A 14,337-nucleotide genomic window follows, 5' to 3' on the forward strand; every position below is an offset into this window, starting at 1 on the left:
CTGGACATGCTGACAATTCTAGTGCTCCCCTCCCACACCATGCCAATAGTGGTAATGACTTGCTAATCTCCTATCAATCTTCCAGGAAAAAGAAGAGCTAATAAGGCTGTTCAGTATAAATGAATAGGAAAAGAGCAAGTTGCACTAGAAATGGAAGTAGCACTAAGACTCATACCAAATTATCACCTCCACTCACGCTGTCCATATTTTGAAAAAAGGTGTGGGAAAACTGGACAAAACACACAAATTCAAGAGCAGGAAAGAATACTGTAAAATATGAAATTTGAAGGGCTCAATTAGTTTACCAAAAAGAAGACTGACAATTGATATGAAGGCAGTATGATTAAAGGGAAAAAATATCCAACAATAAAGGATTTTGCAAAATCCGGTGTATAATCATGTAACAAAAAATGGGAGTTAAAATAGGCAAATTCAAATTACCATGGGAAGCAATGGATTCTTCATCTTCACATCCAAAATTTATGGATTCCTTAAAAATATTCTGTTGTTACACAGGAAACATCTTGAGAGAGAGTTAAGTGGATCAAATTTCAGCACCTTATGTTACAGGTGGAGTGGGAACAACATGATTATCGCTTAGTCCCCCATAGTCTTAACATTTCTGAGGCTGATAGAGTTGAGAAAGCTCAGTTGTTCCTATGCAACTGAAGTTGGAATCTTTTAAAAAACATTACTGGTTACAGTTGTAAATTAAACATGTGTTTACATTTTAATAACAGTAAATTAAAATGTGCTTACATTTTAATAAGATTTTCTTACTGAACTACAGTACCTATGCACAACTGCTACAGCGTAAATCCTAGTGCAACATCACAGTGGTGATTTCTGTCAAGAACAAGAACATGAGATACAGACGTGAGGTGAAACAGAAGCAGAAGATAAACAATAAAAATGTAGAAATAGCTAAATAAACAATAAGAAGTATGGTATGATACAGATATTCCATTTTACATGGAAACAAGCAATATCTTCCACCAAAGTGTCATTGCTAAAACAGGAGATGATACTATTTTAAGCCTCATTTTGGTTAGTGATAAGGACATGTAAGTGAAATAGAAAACACAAAGAAAACTTAGTTTAGTGATCATAAGTCAATGCAGTTTTAGCTAAATATAAGGCTAAATATGAACATACCTTTAGCTAAGAAGGTAAACCTGAAGATCCAAAGGGAACCAGATAGTGAATCCAGGTAGAATGAAGTCTCAGGGCCTTCAACATCAAACCCAAGGTGCCAATGTTATTAAAATTTATTAGAGACAAATGGAAAAAAAAATCATAGGAAAGAACTCCAGAGCTAATTGGATGAATAGTCATTTCAAGGATGTCAAGGACAAGCAGAGACTTCACATGAAGTAGACCTTGCAAAGAACAGTAAGACAAATGACAAAAGACTAAAGAAGAAGCAAGCTGCTACACAGTGACTATTTAACCTCTAGATGGAGGGCATTTTAAGTTTAGCCTCAAAACTAAGTGAATACTTTGTTTCAGTTTCAAATAATGTGATGTTTTAGTGGGAGCAAAAGGAAGATGGAAAATGTTAATAAAATTATTGAGACATAAATAGCTTCTACTGAGACAGGAGTAATACTCAAGAAATGTTATTGCATTCAATCTGGGGGAGATCAAATAATCTCAAAGAACTGGCAAAGGAATCTCCAGTTAAAGCACCGCAAGAGAGACTTTTCAACAGTCTTGCAATCAGATGAGGATATTGGGGTATGAACTGGTGTTGGGATGACTGAGGATATGATAAAAAAATAGTGAAAGTAGTGCCTGTTTTATAGAATGAAAAAAATGTGACCTAAACCTATTGCAGGCCTGGAAGCCTCATCTCAGGGGTATATTACACTTTATGAGAATTTCTGAAAGAACAGATGAAAAAATATAGAAAGAAAAGAGAAAATTATATAAAGTGCAATAAGGACGAATCAAAATAAAGTCTTACGGGACTGACCTGTTGAGATTGATATACAGACGAACAGAGGGAGTAGATTTTGTCAATTTGATTTGCATTAGTGGACCTGAAGAAGTGCCGCCATGTAGGAAACCTCAAGCAAAATTGAGAAAATGGGAGTTATTGGAGAAAGTTTAAGGGAGATAGGAAGCAAGGAAAATATGTAAACAAAGACTGGAACAGATAGTGCTGAAAGGGGCAGGTTGAAATAAAAGGCTGAAATATTAGTGGTTAGGCTCATGAACTTTGGAGTTAATTTTATTTAGTATTTTTGTGATTGAATGTCACAATTGTGTCAGAGTTATTCTGATGACACTGGTACAAAGTTGAAAGCTCCATCAGTACTGACTACTTCTAGAATACTACAGGGATGGGCAGTAGAGATGGAGAAGGGCTAGTGACGTTGCATGTGGACATTGCATTTTGACTTTGCAAGGCTTCACGTGACATACTGCAGGCAATTCTTCTCACCCATACCCAGAAGCAATGAATAGAAGCTGGATCAGGTGCACAGAGGGGCTACTAAGACTAGAAAAACAGAGAACTCACCTTTATGGAAAGGACATTGCAGAAGGTTGACTTGTTTATCTAAGTAGATTGTAGTGCGGAGGAGGTTACGATTGTGATCTATAAAAATATCGAGGGTGTAAACACAAAGAGAGGAAATAACTGAATTAAAAAGCATTGTTGGTATAAGAAGAAATAGACATAAAAAGATTATAAATTAATTTAGACCTGAAATTAAAAGGTTCCTAAACATGATCCTAGTTCTTCAGAGAAGTCACTGCAGTTAACTTTGAAATGAAACCAAATACATTTATTAAATCAGTTTTAGGATACAGTTTGTGATATCAAGGACCAGGAGTCAAGGAAGGCCTTAGTCCTATGTTCCAGTGAACTGTATTTAAGATCTTTTGCAGTTACAGGAACAGAGTTATGGCTACAGGACAGCATTTATATGCACCTTCCTCTGTGTTTCTAGGAGTATCAGCACCTGATATTATTGAGGGAAAAAAGTAGATTTTTTTTTTCCCCAGAGTGTTAAAGGCTAAAAGCTTAATAAGGCTAAAAAAAGTGCATTTATTACCAAAGGCATGTAGTCTCTGCTATGCTTTCTGCCACTGCAGCTTATGAATGTATTTCTTTACCTTTGGAGTTATTTGTAGTAGAAGAAGTTTGTTCCACATGAAGAAAAAATGGCTACAAAGTTAAGCCTGGACTGGGGAGCACAAGTGTAATGGTCAGACGGAGACATTTAGTACAGACATACATTTGGTAGAACGTAGGAACTTCAGAGCCAGTTGTGGCTGATGATGCAGTTCCTGTATCTTTTATAGCTAGACCTGTGACACACGTAGTGCGACAGCCTGAGGAAAAGCACCAGAACGAACTACAGACAGGATTGTTTGTAGGACACTGTGTTTGCCTTTTGCACTGTGAAGGTATTGTGAGATGTTGTGGGGACTATAAAGTCAGTACCGGCTGTGAAGGACTAATGAGGAGGGTAACCAGTGCATCCCCTGGGATCCAAAGAATAATGGAACAAGAAATGCAGGGGGTAAATTATATCTGTTATCTGGATGACCCTAATCACAGGGAAGAATTCAGAAAGATCCTTAAAGAAAGCTTGAAGTAAGTTCTGAAAAGATTTCAAAATTTACTGGGAAGATTGTATAAATTCAGAATGAGACCATGCCAGCTCAACAGTATATCTCAGAACCTAGAGAGTTTCTAAGTGGTTATTTTAAGCTGCTTTTGCAAAATTAATTTCAAATGTATCAGCTTTAATCACTCCAAGATCTGGTTTAATTCCAATACCACTGGTGCAGACTCACAGGGAAGTCAGAGCAATGCAGCACATGCCATTGTCTCCAGAGATGTGGCTTCCATGTGCACCTCCTGTGCTGGGGAACCAGGAAGGCTTATCCACCACACAGGGACAAAATTTCAGTTTGTAGTTTGGTTTTCTCTTTGGGACAACAGTTGGGACGGTGCTGTGCCCTTGGCAGTTATTTGTGAGGAATTAATCCCAAATTCAGAATTGACTTTAGATTAACTAGAGTACTGTTGTTCTGCATTATAGAAGAAACACCATATCTTTAATCCTTACCTGACATCAATGTTATGTAGCAAAAGCAATAAACTGAGAGCCTAGGAAAAAAAACGGACAGACCCTTTTCTTTCTTAATTTAGCTATATGGACGTCAGTTGAAATGAATACACCCACACATGGATACACACAAATCTCATATTGTTGTCTACCATCTTAAATATGATGATATGTTTATAATGGTATGTTTAGACAACCCATAGGCTCTGATTCTTCTTCTCTCAAACTGTTGGGATTTAGGATTGGAAATAAGATTTTATTAAAAGTTAAACAATAATCAGATGGAGTGGAATTTGTCAGTTAATCACACAACACCAAGTTGCAGTTTCCTTCCAAAAGAGACAATACTGTTCTTGTATGTGTAAAAGATGTTAGAGGGAGAGGATGAATTTTGTAATGCCAAGATGTGAAAAGAAACATGTTTGGTTAAATGAAAGCTATTGTGAAAGGAGAAAACAGGTAAAAGAAAGAAAGTTTTGATGGAATAAATAACTGAGATTCAAGTTAATTTCCTCTTCATATATCCCCTTCTTGAAGAAATAGTTAATCTGAAGATGTTACTATTGAAAAGAATATGGGGAAGCAATTATAACATGAGGGAATGTGTGATTTTCCCATCTGAAAACTGTTTTGGTGTTGTTTCTCCACAGATACCACATTTGTATTTTAATTTCTAGCTGAACTTTCTGCTTAAATTGTTAATGTAGTCCAAGCATGTGTTTGAGGACATCTGAATCATCAGCACTTTTAAAGGCAAGTTACTTATTTTGGTGTTGAAATATGGGATTAAAAGACTATCTGTGGGCAAATATGAAGAAGAGCAGGAACTAGACCTTGTCTTACACCAATCACAGGCTATTGATTCTGCTCAAAAGATTTCAGGCACTATTCTACTAAAGCTGCCATCTCTCAGGGCTACTGTACTCCCTCCCCCTCAGCCATATGCAATGCATTCCCTTCCACTCCTTTGCACGTGCAGAAGTTATCCTTTTCTGCAAGCTGATGTGCCCAAACTTTAATCACTGTTTTTGTAAAGTTTCAGCTGGAACTGGTATTCACCTGTTTGCATTAGTGACAGTGCAAGGCACATTGGCAGGAAGGTGCTCTCGGTTCTGCATCAGCACCAGATCTGTTGAAATGTCTATGGACCCCCATCTGCAGTGGTTCAGTCATTCACTTTGGCAACTGGTCATGTTCACACAATTCCCTTCTCTTACTGTGTGGAGTACAGACAAATCTTACTCTTAAACATTGTCCTAATCACTAAGAGCAGGAATATTTGGAAAAAGGAGAAAAGACAAATTCTCAATTTATTCTCTTTACAGCATCTTCTTTTCTAGCATAATCAAACATTTTTAAAAGCAGGTGAGAATGCTATGAACACTATATATAGTTGGACTATGCAGGCAAGCACCCTCAATACCAAGCAGTGGAGGGATTCTCACAGGCTTATTCTTTATCACAGTGATTTCCCACAAAGTGAAACTGCTCCAACTGGGGACATGGGGAAAGCGATGCCTCAGAGTGAATTGCAGGCTAATTGTTAGGACGCTCTTCAGTTGAGCACAAAATTCTAGCTCATATACTTCACCCATGTATTACAGCAGGTGGTTATATAAAATGCCTCTTATCTTTCTAAACAGTGTAAATATAACAACTATTTTGTTTCGCACCCAAATCCAATGAACTATCCATTCTTTGTGAAATCATGGTTGTAATAGGGTGGGGAAAAATATTTCATGTGACTTTCAGCAAAATCAGCAGTGAGCTTTTTTTCTTAAAATGCCTCTTTATTGCTCTGTGTTTCTGCTTTAGTGAAAAAGTGGCCTAATAGTGAAAAATGATCAGCTCGAAGTCAACAAAATTAGAAAATGAAAAAAAATAAATGCTTCCTAAAAGATAAAAGCATACTTTTATTTTAGGAATGACTGCAAGTATTTCAAAGGCATGGTCTGAAAAAGAGGATCCAAACTATAAAGAACAATAGGACACCTATTTCAATGACATAATGAGAAATGTAGAATATTTTCCCATTATTGCCAAGGGAAGTAGTGAAGAAAGTGATATCAAAACTGGTTTTCTGGAGTAGTAGGGAGATGTATGAGGTTTTTGGATTCTTCATTCAGTGTTCTGTGATCATTAGATTGTGTAGAGGTATTTAGGAGATGGTCTAAATTGATTCCCGCTATCTCAAGTGTACAGAGGATAAGAAGGAACAGGTAAGGTGCCAACTCATGTCAATGGAAAGAGTTTTACTGACTGCAGTGGCCTTCAGATTAAACTCCAAAAATTTCTTTTAGATGCAAAAAGGAATAGTTTATTTGGTAGATATTTTTGTCAATTTAGATCTATAATGTGTAACAAAATGTTTGTAATTTTTTTGCATTGTTATACTAATGAAATATTTCCCAGGTTACGTACAACCTACCCAAATAAAGTAAAGACTCTTGTGTATTCTGTGTGTATAGTGTTTCTACTGTATGCCCTGCCCTCAGCATGTGAAATTGGTGTTAGATGTTGGAAATGACTGCCTCTAACTCTTCATGTGGCAGTCACAGGAACCAAGAATAACTGTGTACTGCTGCTCACGAGAGAATGGTCTCAAATCTCCCTGGTAAGACAGATACTGGTGTAGTTACATTACTAGAACTTGGGACCCTGTAATACAGAATGATGAATTAACTGGGGTTTATTCTTAACAAAATTATAGTGAAAAAAAATCAATTACTAGTTCTGCACCATTCATTGTGATCCAAATTGATTTTTTTGTTACTTCCTCAGAAAGATCAGAATAAAGCAAAACTTTATTGAATAAATGCAGATTCCAGTAAATAATTCAATAAGCCATGTTTCAGTCTCACATGCATCTGCTGTAAGTATTAGTGTAGGGCCGAATCCTTTTGATTTTATCTAAGTGAAGCCAATTTTGGTTAGCTTGCTGGGGCTATTTATCCCAGACTTCCCTCAGAATGTATAATAAATGCAAAGTTCAACCTGATTTGAATGAATCATTCCCATTGGGAAGTGGGAAACATGAAAAAAGTGAAAATTCAGTTCTTTGAAGGAAGCAAAATAATATCTTTTTTTTTTATTACATTCTTTGATTCAAATTATAGAGTTGTAATTAAGAATTATATTCTTTTAATCTGAAAATGAGTCTCTCTTTCAATGATATAAAGCGGTGCATGGTTTAAAGTGTTCGTTTCATTGCATCATATATTTTAAAACCTTTTTGTGTGAGTCTGTTTACTTCACATTTGTCCTCTTTCCCCTGCCTTTTTTGCATAATATATTGGTAAGTAATAAGAAGCAGCACTGTTTATTGAACCAGATACCCATTATTAATTTAACAACTGAATACAAACGCTTCTGGCAATCAGTGCAATAATTCTGTTTCCTTGATTACTTACGGTTTGCCATTGGTTTCAGTGGAAGCTTAATCCAACCCTCAGAGGGGAGAAGTACTGCTTTTTAACACTTGTAAAGAAAGAACAAGTACCAGCCTAATTTGGTTATCCTGCGTGCATTCCCTCTGTCATCTTTTATAGACATACACATCTCTCACATGGCTCTATGAAGAGATTAAAACTATTCTCTTTGTCATCATTTTCCTAATATTTTACAAGTCAGTTGGAATGAGAAATATGTGCAGTAAAGAGGCTACAAGCAATTTTTTGTAATGAGTTATCAGACCTCATAGTAAGAGAAGAAAATTCCCATCTTTGTCTTAAAATTTTATTACCCACTTTTTCAAGCAAGCATCGTATCATTCAGATTGGAGCACTGCATAATGGGGCCTGTAAAGATGTGTACATTTCAAAGCTACTCTGGGAAGAGAGGAGTTACACCATAGATTAATTTGGCCCAATGAGACTCTAGAGGGCAGTCTTGGTATAGTAAAAGAAATATATATTTTTCTGTCAATAGAAACCTCAATCATGTAGAGTCAGTACAAAATGTTATAACACAGTTTAAAAACGCAACTATTTTTAAAGAGGATTTTAACAGAGTTGTTTGATTTTATATGAAATATGAATACTTTTTGGCATAAGATAATAATTCACAATAATATAATGCAATTAAAAATTCAGTATATTTTTTCTATTGTTAAGTAGGATATCCATAGGGTATAATGAATGCATCAGAACCAAAAGTACAAAATATGGTTTGCTTCTCGGTTTTAGCTCGTTCAAGCACTAGTCAATTCATACAATGCATTTCCATCAACATTTTAAAACTCTACCAAAAGTCCACCAGAAGTCCTTTGCTTAAAGAGAGTAGAATAAAATCCAACATACAGTGTAGATGCAAATTTAATGTTAGTTTTTAAAAGATGTGTTTTACTTTATAAGTAATTAATCTTTATACACAAGTTTTGACTATTGTCGGCAGAAATCAAAATTGCGTGCCTTGTAAATTTTTAATTGAGCAATTCTTAGATTGAAAAAATGCATTAGTCACTTTGACTATGTTTAATATTTTAGAAGAAGTTGTTCTGCAAGAAAACAAATCATTGTTAATGAAAAACAATGTGCAGCTTGTAAGTACTTACTATACAAACTTTTGAAACATGTAACCTTTATTTGTTTGCAGGTAAACAATATTGCAGACTTGTTTCAAAATATGACCTTACTTGCTCTCTAAGACTTTCATCTGTATATTTCAATGTGTTTAGAGGGGAAAAGAGAATCATTATTCCCATTTTATAGAGGGGCGTCATTTTCTCTGCTGCCTACAGCAGTCATATTGCAAACTAGTTGGTGTAACAAGGTTAGTCAAGCGACTGTAGCTTTAGCTGCTTTGGGTCGTGCACACAAGAAGAATGAAAGATTGAAAGAGGTGTTAGACAGATGAAAAGCCAAGCCGCAATCCCGTAAACTTCTGCTCAGCTGTCCTTTACTTCTCAAGCAATTAAACTTCCTAGATGCCCCTGTCTTTGACCTTGAAAATTTTGAGGAGCAAAAAGTCTGTCTTCTGGTGATTCTCAAAGCAGAAAGTACTTTTCTCCTCCAGCTCTGCTTTTTTATGTTCATGCTTGAGCTCGACTGTGAAACTATCTGCTTTGCCCATATTACATGGGAAATTGATCAGCTGTAGTCTCGGGACCTCTCTACAGATGGGATTCGGTAGCCAAAAATATAACTACATCCATTTAAAACACAGTCAGACAAAAAGAAGCCACAATTAAGACAAATTATCACCTGTTTCAATCTCACATGCATCTGCTGTAAGTATTAGTGTAGGGCCGAATCCTTTTGATTTTATCTAAGTGAAGCCAATTTTGGTTAGCTTGCTGGGGCTATTTATCCCAGACTTCCCTCAGAATGTATAATAAATGCAAAGTTCAACCTGATTTGAATGAATCATTCCCATTGGGAAGTGGGAAACATGAAAAAAGTGAAAATTCAGTTCTTTGAAGGAAGCAAAAGAATATCTTTTTTTTTAAATTACATTCTTTGATTCAAATTATAGAGTTGTAATTAAGAATTGCATTCTTTTAATCTGAAAATGAGTCTCTCTTTCAATGATGTAAAGCAGTGCATGGTTTAAAGTGACCTTTTTATAATCTGGAAAGTAGAGCATTCACCCAGTACAAAGAAGTTGGATTCAGTTCCCTCTCTGCCCAGGAAGCTTTAAACCAACTTTTTGTGCAAGTTTATACTTCCTTTTTTAGTGGGATGTCAACCTACACTCAAAAAAAAAAAAAAAAAAAAAAAGAGAGAGAGAAGATTCATAGGGCTAGTGGGAGAAATAGGGAGGAGCTTGAAGAAGGACACATTGTAGGGATCTCTGTGCTAACCATAGGCAGGCTGGGATGCCCTACCTCTTAGACCAGGTAAGAAGTATTTGTTGAACAATTCTGCGTTTTCTATGGTGTTATTTTTAGCACTTAAATCTATCCTTGGCGTATGCTGATGCAATGCATTAAAATAATAGTAATAATGATTTGGTATCTTGGAAGTCCTATTCTTTTTTCTGCTTGTGGATGTCTTTCACCTCTCCCTGGAAGTATGCAGAGAAGCTTTCTCAAGTTATGTGTATTTTTAGTTTGGTATTTGAATTCCAAAACTGGATCCACAGTTCTGGTGATCAGTGCTTATGTTGTTTTGCAGTCTCTTTGAAACTAGGGTTTTTTCTCTCATAAATTAAAAATATATTAAAAAACCCACCAAACAAATAATAACTATGCCATTCTTGGCCTACTAGAAAATGCCTTCAGAGTCCTATTGATGAAAAGGGCCCTTACAGAGATTTTCTTCTGATACCCAATTTCTTAATTCAAATTGCCATTGATTTCGTGTAATGCTTGATTAAGATTAATACAAAAGAGCATAATGTTTAAAATAAAAACAAGCTTGCAAAGTCTTCCCTGTTCTCAATTTCCTGCAAAGTTTGCTAAAGTATAGACTGTGAGTGTAAGCAACTTCAGATACACTTACAGTTTTGAAATACATATATCACATGAAGCTACTAATGCTTCTTTTAAAATATAATGATTTAAAAAATAACGTAACCTTTTTATGTGTAAGTCTCCTCCAGCAAATAAAGAAAAAGATCTGTAGGAATATTTATAATTTCCACTTAGATAATTAACTGAATTAAAAAAAAAAAAAAATACAATCCAGGAAAGCCATCTGTGTTTCATGAAAATTTACCTTTCTGTTACAATTCATATAATTACTACTAATGGTAATAACTCTCACAGAATTTAAATAGTTGAACACTAAAAGCAATTCTTACTCTAGAGAAATATAACAGACAGTAGAGTACCCGGAAAGCAGTTTCCTTTAAACAAATACTACATTCTCATTATGTAAGTCTTCATTCTTAAAGAATGTTAAAACAGAGAAACTTCCTTCAAAGAATAAAAAATATTAGTTTAAAAAGATGATGCCTTCATCCAAACCAGAGCTTCTTGCCTTACTCTCAGTTTACATAACATTTTTGTGAACCACACTATGAATTTTTAACTGACAATCTCAGTAGTAGTACTTCACTGTTGTGAAAATTCAAGTGGAAAAATATAAAATTCAGAAGTTATTTTATTTTCTTTTGTGGGAGAACTGTCAACATAATAAAATTGCTGTATTTATCATTCACAGTCTTAAAATATAGACTTAGAAATATAGATTATTTTTGCCTCTTACAAGCTTCCTGTTGATCATTCCCTGCCAAAGGGAGTTCATGTACTGTAAGAAAAATCAGCTGGGCTAGCACAGCACAAATGAGATGGCAAGACAGCATACAGCAAGGGAAAGAAGAGGGGAGGATCCTGAAGCCAGTACCACCACTGGACACTTCAAGTGGAGGCACCAAAGCAGAACAGCAATTGTGTTCCACCTGGAGTTTGTTGGGGACTGTTGCTTCTTGTCAGACCTGGATAGAGAGTTCAAGACAGAAGATGTCAGTTGTCTCCAATTGTTTCAGCTGGTCCATTAAGACATATCACCTTTATTTACTAGTCTTAGTGGTAGACTTATACCAACAACTTAAGACATCCAAAAAACCCCCTAGATACATATGTAGTTTGCCTTAGATATATGTATAATAATGAAATCCATAGAATTATTTCACCCAGATGCGTCTTCAGTTCTTGTCTTTGTAAGTCTATCTTGTGTAGGACATACTAAGGTCTAATGGCAAATTTCATGGAAGTCTACAGGCCTCTAGGTGCCATAAATTCCTATAGATGGAAATTGAAATGCCTAAATCCTGATCATTCACAGCTCTAGACATCCTCCTACCACCTGTCAAAGTATGCAGAAAGGGAAGGCATATACTTCACTAGTCCCTTAAAATGAAAAAAAAAATGCATTTAGATACACTGGATTAAGGACAAAAGTGTGAAAGAGCTTAATCATATCTGAAGTAACAGTAGAATTCCTTGAAAGTTTTCAATATTGTAGTAGATCACATCATCTAACAAGCTTCAGATTGTTTAGAATAAAAGCATGTTAAAGATGTGACAGGGTTTGGCTACTTCATCCTAAAGCAGCAGAATGATGTGATAAATTTTGGGGTTTTTTTTGTGTTGCATTCCAAACCTTTTGAAGAAGGGTTAGGTGTTTGTAGCAACAGCTAGATGCAGTTGCTGGTAAAAAGGTTAATATCAAACTAAATCAGTATAACAGTAGTAAAAGAATTGATTACAGTCTGTTGATCTCAAGTGGTAATTGTAAATGACAAGTTATATTCTCCATTACACAGGTTACCTCTATATTGATGGAACTGTAAATAATAAGGTGTCTACATGGAACAATTGGATTTCTTACAAATTTGGGTGCAAATTATCATTATATGTTTTGGTTGACGAAGTGAATATACATGACTTATCACATACAATATGATAGGGAGGATACAATGTCATTTTAAGGGAAAGAAAAATGCTGTGTATTAGGAGGCAGCAGCTGAGAAGCATTTATATTCGACAAGAATAGCCAATTGAACTTGAACGTTCCTGTCCAATGCTGGGGATAAGAGTATATTTTTATAGAACTTCACAGACAGATATTATCCATACCACTTAGCCCATGTTCCAAACCAAGCAAAAATCAGTTAGCACCAAAGTACTTACTTAACAAAGTACTAACTAGAGCCATGTGGCCACAAGATACATTAGAAAGTGGAGCTGAGCTTGCTCATCCTCACCTAAAAAATTAGAATGTAATGGTACCCTACAGACAGTTAATCTAATCTTGGAGGGAGAGATCTACTTTTTCAATATATGTAAAAAAGGAAGAGGTATTCAGTGAGTTTAAGGAGGTGCAATATTGAGACCACCCTCCAGCTGACAGCATCTGCATTCTAGTGCTCCATGCTCTCAAAAGGTATATAAACCTCATAAGAGAAATTTCTTCAAACATCATTTCTGTAAAATCGATGGTGCCCTATGAGACAGTCAGCCCCTGCTTTAACCTCTTCTCCAATATGAAACACAGTTCATCAAAGCTTGCAGCAGTTGCAGATGTTTCTGCAGCTTGCTGGGTTAGGAGCCAGTCCTTCCAGAGACAGTGTCAGTGTCTCCAGGTAAGGGAAAGTACAACTTTGCAGGATTGAGGTGCTGAACGTTGTTTGTGTACACTGTCAGAGTACACTGAATAATTTTAACCACAGTTGTAATTGCATCAGCCTTTGCAAGAATTTCATTAGGAATAACCTTGAACTCCCAACATTTTTTCTAGTCATTATACAAAAATCACATGAATATAAACACTGTTGACTGCCTCATCTGCCTGTACGTATTTACTTCTCTAGGAAGGGGGGGGAATCCTGTTTCTTCTCCTTTCAGGGAGGAACAGGAATATTTTAGAGACCTAGGTCCTGAAAGAGAAATGGAAACAGAATACACAATGCACCTGACTTCTATTATACACACACTTGGATACTAACATGGGCTGAAAAAATGGGTGCTTTTAGTCAAGGTCATTTATGCAGTTGGGTGTGCTGAGACCTTGTGCTGTGGCAATGAATCCAGGGTTTCCCCTCCTGAGTGGAATAACTAACAAATAGCTACAGCTGAAGATATTCCATTATGAATTAAGAGAGATGTAAATCACTGTCAAATTAACAAGGTTGACAAAGTGGTTCAGAAGTTCAGCACTGCTCTCCGAAAGTGTGAAAACATAGCACAGAGAATACAAATGAAACCTGCAGGACTTCTCTTAAGGGTCATTAATCTTCATACCATGTTAAAGCTCTACTCAAAGTGTGTTTACAAAAACTGCAAATAGACATTAGCTTTCATCTGTAGAAAACCTCAAAAATATTTAGGTACGCTTTTCTTTAAGATACTGGGGCAAGGGCACCCAACAGACATTTAAGGGGCATTTGGGCCTGGGCAAATACAACATGCTAGATCTAAAATGCAAGGGTTATTGCTGGAGTTAAGAGACCTCTAGTTGGCTCTTCTCTGTACAAGGGGAACCTTAGCTGGCAAAGGGCTAAGGAATAATCTTTTCAAGTATAAAGGAACTGTCTCAGATAATGATTAATTGGGAAGGAGTGGCAATTCTTCTATCATGAACATGCTAGAGGATTAGGTGTCTTGCTCTTCCCTGTAAGGATGGAAGATTATTTGCGGTTGAAAAGACTTGAGTGCTAGCAAGGTCAGCATTATTACTTTTGTTAATCTTGATGTGGTGCGATGTTTCTTATTTAATGCTTGTTATTTGTATATCTTTATGCTGTGTAAAAAGGAGCTGCTGCCTTAACTTCCAATTATGGTGTGTGACTAAGATAATGTGAATGGGAC

Source organism: Strix uralensis, chromosome 1 (genome assembly GCF_047716275.1).
Source record: "Strix uralensis isolate ZFMK-TIS-50842 chromosome 1, bStrUra1, whole genome shotgun sequence".
Taxonomy (NCBI): domain Eukaryota; kingdom Metazoa; phylum Chordata; class Aves; order Strigiformes; family Strigidae; genus Strix; species Strix uralensis.